This window comes from Triticum dicoccoides, chromosome 4B (genome assembly GCF_002162155.2).
Source record: "Triticum dicoccoides isolate Atlit2015 ecotype Zavitan chromosome 4B, WEW_v2.0, whole genome shotgun sequence".
Classification (NCBI taxonomy): domain Eukaryota; kingdom Viridiplantae; phylum Streptophyta; class Magnoliopsida; order Poales; family Poaceae; genus Triticum; species Triticum dicoccoides.
The window spans coordinates 4,833,085-4,840,592 of NC_041387.1; the positions used below are offsets into that span (position 1 = coordinate 4,833,085).

At 47.7% G+C, this 7,508-nt stretch overlaps 1 pseudogene; it reads right to left on the reverse strand.

The window, feature by feature from the left end:
* The window catches only part of LOC119292402, a 28,478-nt pseudogene that overhangs the window by 17,763 nt on the left and 3,207 nt on the right, over positions 1 to 7,508 (reverse strand).

Consider the following 7,508-nt stretch of genomic DNA (forward strand, 5'->3'; position numbering starts at 1 on the left):
GACTTGGTTCTATGCGCATGGGGGGAGTTGGACCCGAAGACAGGTGTTTCGACGAGGGCAAGTCTGAAGGGAGCCGACGATGTGATACTTGTTGCAATAGAAGAGGCACGATCGGGGGTGTTCCAGCCCAACAGAGAGAACGACGAGCTTACGCGTGCCCTGGGAAATCCTGAACACCCGGGAAGAACACGAGGCAATGGCGTTATTCCGTGGTATGAGGGGTTTTCAGACTGGAACACCGACTACAGAACCCGTGCGAGAAAGAAGATTGCGGAGGAGAAGAAGAGGAAGATGGAGGAGGAGCAGAGGAAGCGGGACTATGAACGCCTTCAAGGCCTAGAAGCAAGTCAAGCGGAATTGGTAGTCAAATTCCAGCGGCAGCAGGAGCAGATCGACTCACTTACCCAGCAAAGGGGGTCTCAGCAGCTGCAGCAGCTAGCGAATGATCCAGCATTGGATAGCACCGCCCCATCCATGCCGAGAAGCAGCGTGGGTTCCGCCCCGGACGACGCAATGCTGGGTAGATACCCCATGGATGACATCACGGAGAACACTAGCTGCGAGCTACACGTCAAAATGAAGAACATATCCATGAAGGTGGCGGACGCCGTTGCTTTTACAAATCCCCCCGAGGCAACCTTCCATTGCAACCCGATTCCAGCGGGCTATGCTTGTGTCTTGGTTCATGAGGTGGTGGACCCATATTCGGAGCTAGAGCTTGACTTTCCTGGAGGTGATGACGAGCGCTTTCTCGGAGACGCCAACCATCGTATCATCCTATGGAAAAAGGATTGCATCATCTTTCGAAGGCCACCGACACCGCGTCAGCCGACTCCTCGTCGAAGTCCGCCACCGAGTCAGCAGTCTCCCGCTCTTGCAAGTCCACCAAGTCCGGCAAAGTGTCAGGCCACTCCTCCTCCAAGTCCGGCAAAGTGTCAGGCCACTCCTCCTCCTCCAAGTCCGCCACAGCGTCAGTCGTCCACTCCTCCTCCAAGTCCGGCACAACCTCAGGCCACTCCTCCTCCAAGTCCGGCACAACTTCAGGCGGCCACTCCTCCTCGTCCAACTCAGCCCCGTCAGCCGTCTCCGCCGCCTCAGCAATCGCAGAAGAGACACCCCGCAGCTATGGTGCGTAGCGGTACGAGTTGAGGTAGTACAGGAAGTACAGGCGGAGGAAAGCGATATAAATATGGTCCCAGCCTCATGCCTCTTCCGCATAGGGCTTATGACAGGTCCGAGGAGGAAATCGCAGCCATATCGAAGTCCGAGGTGGAAGCCCATTTTGCACCGAAACCGCCAACGCCGCCAAGGGAGAAAGTGCCTGAGGAAACGATTGACCACTTCATTCGTATGGCTCAACCACCAGCTCCCAAGCCTGTTGACACAGACTATGAGCGCCACATCAGGAAGTTAAATCGAGCACGTCTACGTAAGGAGGCGAGCTCGGGATCGAGCAAACAAGAAGCAGCTGTCAAAAAATGCGGGAAAACCATTCCCCAGCTGGGAGAACAGGCGGCGCAATCGATCCCCTCGCTTGTTGTGCCAACAACACGTGACAGTACGCGTGCCCAATATTATTGTGGGCAAACAGTTTACGTTCCTGAGGTGGGCAATGTGGTAATAACGAAGGAGCATATAATGCAGGCTGAAGTTCTCAAAATCACTATTGGACAACTCCTCGAGATCGAGCCCATGCCTGTGCTTAGAGCGGATGAAATAAAACGGAAATATGTTCGGGGCCAACCTTTGGTTGAGCCAGACAAGGTCAAGAACCTCCCAACGAGAATGTATGAATTGCATCAATGGTACATGAACATTACCAAGATTTCCGATCGATTGTCCCTCATGGTGAATGTCAAGGAGGAGCATTACTACCATGAGAAAGCTGTGTCCGTTGAGTATTCTGAACTGTTTCAGTTATACAATCAAGACGCACTCGACAAATCTATCGTCAGTTGCTATTGTCTATAAGTGATTTCTTTCTGTAATTTAAGTCTCAAGCTAGCTGTAGTGATCCTTTTGATCAATCATTACCTGTAATTATCCTCACTATATTCTTTTCTGTGGTATTATATGTAGGATGAAGATGTATGAAATGAGAAAAGGTGGACGCTATGGCATTGGGTTCATTGACCCAAACACCGTTAATGAATACACATGGAAAATAGATGCACGTCATCAAAAGGCCGTAGAGGACAGCATGCTAGAGTTCTTGAAGCGCCTCAAATACAATGAAGATATACTACTTCCTTACAACTTCCAGTGAGTCACACTGTCTTGTACTACAAATTCTCTGTTTTTGCCTACTAGCTAGCTACATGTTTTTGCTTACATATGCCCGCTTAATTAAGACATGCAAACGTGTGTGCATGCAGATTTCACTGGGTCTTGTGTATCATTAAAGTTGACGCCGGAACAGTTGAAATACTGGACTCACTACTCAAAGAAAAAACTGACTATAACATCTTGTTTGGGATAGTCAACAGGTAATTTCAATCATTATTAACTATATATCTCGGCCTATTTAGTTCGTCATTTCATGATATGAACTATTTAATAATCCCTTTATTCATTTTCTTTGTCGGTGGGCAGGGCTTGGGCAAGGTTAATCAGCGTCACGGAAGGCGAATGGAAAGAAAAGCTTAAATGGGGAAGACCCAAGGTAAGTAATTAAGTAGTACTAGCTAGCTAGCTAGCTGCCATCTCTTTAATTATCATGCTTGATTAATTATTATCTGATCAAATTTCATTCTCGTAAAGGCCCTGAAGCAGGCGCAGGGGACTGATTTGTGTGCATTCTGCGTTTGCGAGAACATTCGCATGATGGCGTCCGAAAGGAGCAGATCTCAAAGACAGGAATGGGTACGCTTGTCAAAACACTATTCACAATTTTTACACCATTATCGGTATCTAGTCACACAACTAATACACATGCATATTGATCTCCTTCTTAACAGTTCAGAGAGGTGCGGGCGAAGCTCCTAGAAACGGAGCGCGTAGAAGCACTTCAAGAGGAAATAGCGGGATTTTTGCTCGACCAGGTCATAAATCCAAAGGGAGAATACTATTACCCGCTACCGCCCCGTTGAAAACCACTTCCAATTGTCATCGTGCTCCGAAGGCACCAATTAAGCTAATGCCACTGGCTCCGAAGGCAACATGCATATGTAGGAGAAATTGTATATAGCTATACATGTGTGTATGTGTAAATTAATTAATATGATGGTTTGTGAGATATATATATATAACGTGTACAATTTGTAGTATCGTAAAATACCAGCTAACGAAAAAGAATTAAAATGGAAACACAAAATTAAATGAAAAAGAAATCATAAAACTAAAAACCCCCCAAACCTTATAGTACCGGTTGGTCTTACCAACCGGTACTAAAGGGCTCCAGGCACCCGGAGTTGACTCGTGCCACGTGGTTGCCTTTTAGCACCAGTTCGTGCTGAACCGGTACTAAAGAGGGGGGGGGGGAGCCTTTAGTGCCCACACTTTAGTGCCGGTTATAGAATCGGCACTAAAGGGCCTTACGAACCGGTGCTATTGCCCGGTTCTGCACTAGTGACCCGTGGCGGTGCCCTCATCATCAACGAGGGCGACCATTCTGCTCTCTCTTCCCGCCTCGTGAGGCCCAAGACGGAGCCAGTGCTCGTCCCCGTGAAGGAGTCGGGTCTCGTCGCCGTCAAGAAGGAGCACGACCATGGCATGTGTGCTTAAAATGGTTCACTTTGAAGTGAACATTCGTGCTATTTCGCATTTTAGATGCGAGCATCCTCCATAGACAACCCTCAGTCGGACAGTGCACTCTGTAATGTACTTGATCGCTCTTGTCAACTTTGAAAGTACGTTCTACCTTGATGCAATATGTCACAAGTGCATTCTACACTCACTCATGGATGCAAAAATGGTACCTTCTTCCACATGAGGGTTCAAAGGGTCCCATTGAACAGCTGCAAGGTCTTCGTCCTCACCCACCACGTCATCATCCACACGGACATCATGCTCCACTTCAAGGGGGACCCTACTGCCGGTGCCCATGCTTGTCGAGCCACCATGTCGTCGTGCACTAACTGAACTGTTCTGGCTAGATCTGCCATTACGACGACTTGGTTCTGCCCGAGAAGGTGCACCCACCATCCTAGGTCCAAATGCCTGCTCAAGCACATCAATTTGCAGCCTTACATGACAATTATCTTTCTCCTTATGCCTAGCAAACATGGTAGCCCACTCTTCATCATTATTAATTATCACCTATTTATTTTTCCCATCATAGTATTTGTATTCCACTTCATCAAGCAAACCCCAAGAAACCTCCTTGGAATTTCTTCTTATTCTTTGCATTCAGCATGTACCGATCCCTTCTAATGTGCACCAAGAAAGCAAACCGCAACTCCATCCCAACCGACAAAAAACAGAGACGCAATCAGCACACCAATAGCTAAACTAATCGGGCAAACCAACTCGAATCGACTGTTGAAATCCAGAACTAAGCTCAATCTAAATAGGAGGCGTGACTTACCCCTCGGGAACCCAATCGTGGACGCGGCAGATCTCCGACCCGATGCCTGCCTCGCCAAATACTCCGGGGTCGCCGCGGCTCGCCATTTCACCCTGGGGTTCACCCTCGTACTTCCTATGTGTGCACCAGCCCCCACCTATCAGCGCTCCGGGCGGATGCACGGAAGGAGACCACGCCACGGGTCGAACAGGTGGCGGGCGCCCCACCCGTGGCATCGCAGGAAGGTGGCGAGCGGAGCAGGTAGCGGTGGAGCAGGACGGCCGCGGCAGCGCAGGTGGTGGTGGCGACGCAGGACGATCGAGCAGGGGACGGGACAGAGTGGCCTCGTGTGGCCCGGTTAGAACCCTAGGATTGATTTGGGGATGTTGTTGCGCGGTCCCACATGTAAGTTCCGGACCCACGTCCACGCGGTCCCACGTGTAAGCTCGAGACCCACTACCACTAACACCAATAGACGGAATGGACTCAAAACTGCCCGTTTGGCCTCGTCATAGTAGTTGCGCACAGTGTAGGGGCAAAACTGAGCACGATTCACAACTGAGGAAAAAACTGAGCACATGGACACCACTAAGGGCAAAAGGCTAATTAACCCTAAATAAAATGGCTATGTGCATCGCATTATGTAGAGCCAGGGGTAACCCTCATTTTCGGGACATAAGTTAGAATGAAAAGAATTTGCAGCTGCCACTTGAGTAGCACTAGCACGGTTACTATGTTGGCGATTTGGTTGATGTAGAATAAAGAAACAACTTTTCCCTCTTAATACATATGCCAGGTGAAGTCAAACATTGCTTGCATGGTTTAGTGAAATGTCAGCACTTGACGTGTTTGTTTCGTTGGCTTCTAACGCAACATCATTTACAGAGGTAAAACATAACATCAAATCATGTTTGGTTTGGCTATGCCGAATTAGTTGACACGCTATGAAATCCCATCTCGAGTAATCTGACTATGCCCAACATCGTGTGCAATTGGAAACCGCTTTGTCGAGGGCACATTCCTTTTCCCACGAATTCTCACCCCATGGCTGTGGTCTTGTCGGCCTAAAATGCATCCACCTCCGTGATCCACTCGACTACAATCGCACCCCTGACTGGTAGCTCTCTAGGCTATGATCATGAATGTCATATCTACAATGTGCGATTCAGTTCTGAGTCTGAATAAGGCTGATTTGAAGTATGGATACCGGAGATAATTGAGAAAAGATTCACAAACTGAGGGGAACTTACGTAGAAAATAATTGAAGTAGGCACTTCATATATGGTGAGAACATTACTCACTTAAGAATAGAAAGCATGTTAAAATATCTCATTGAAATCTGATCATGCAAGAAGAGAATTCATGGTGTAGGTCTAAGACCTGTATCCATTGGTGACCCTCTACTATAATTATGCTTTATCTCAAAGTAGCGTTATTCTGGCTCACATCAATGGATTGGTTTGTGGTAGTGTTGTAACTTATGTTTGGGTTCATTCCACCATTGCTACTATCGGTGTAGAATCCATTGTCACCTTGTTCGAAGCCTTCCTCGAGGTCGAGGCACTCCTGTAGCTGCATCACGATATCAGTCATGGAGGGCCGTTGCAGGGGCGATTGCGCAGTGCACTTGAGTGCAATCTCCGTAGTCTTCCAAACGGCATTGATGTCATGATCACCTTGCATACGTGTATCCACCACACCCTCAATGTCGCCCCATGCAAGCCGCTGCCGTGCCCAGTTGATGAGGGGGATGGACTCGGGATTGCGTAGGATGGCTGGCTTCCCAGTGACGAGCTCTAGCAGCACAACACCAAAGCTGTACACGTCACTCTTGGTCGACGGCTGCATTGTTCTTTGGTACCTGTAGGCATGTGCGTTCACTCAGAAAAACACTTCATGCATAGAGGTTATTTTGGTGGAGAGCAGAAGAGCTTGACGTACTCTGGAGCTGCATATCCAAGTGTGCCTGCAAATGTGTTAGTTGATACGTGGGTGTCATCCTCGCAGTTGAAAGCCTTGGACAAGCCAAAATCGGCAATCTAGGCCTCCAGCCTTGCGTTTAACAAGATGTTCGTGGTTTTCACATCCCTGTGAATTATAGGTGGGCTACATCCCTTGTGAAGGTACTCCAGTCCTGCACATCACCAGTCTAGCCAATGCTCAAGATTCTTCAAGAACAACGTGTTCAACAGTGGGTCACTGCATTTTCATTGTTGTACCTTGTGCCGTTTCAAGTGCTACTCGAAGTCTTTGTCCCCAGGGTAAGCATCGCATGTTGCCATCTTCTCCTTCAAGTATATATAGACATTGTACATTTCAACCCAGTTGGTACTTAAAGGGTCATATATAAATATACTATGCTTATGGCATCGACTCCTGCATCTCTAACTAGGAGATAAAACCTTGTATTTTGAGGTTGTCGGTATTCGGCTTAAATGAAAATTTAGGTGGTCAGTTTGCCCTTCAAATTGCAGACTGATGAAATTTTAAAGCTATATTGTCAAATTCACAACATACATACCTGCAATATGCTCTTTTAGGGATCCTTGAGGCATGTACTCATAGACAAGTGCCATATGCCCCCCGTCGTTGCAGTAACCAATCATGGACACAAGATTCTTGTGATGAATAAGTGCTAAAACATGAGCCTGGACAAGAGATCACGAGTTAGTGAAATTTCTTGGTACAAATTTCTGTCTACCAACAAGAACTACCTCTGCAAGGAACTCTTTGATGCCCTGATTTGAAGAATGAGACCTTAACTTTACTGCCACCTCAGTACCCTTCTCCAGGGAGCCGTGAAACACGTACCCAAACCCTCCCCTTCCAAGCGGTCGTTGGAAGTTGTTTGTAATCACCTCCAGTTCCATGTAAGTGAACTGACGGTTCTCAAGTGGAAGTGAAATAATCCAGTCGCCGTCATTCGTCACCTTCACAGGGTTTCTGATTGATCCTATGTGGGCAACACATGCCATCACAAACATCAATGATGCATTTTCACAAA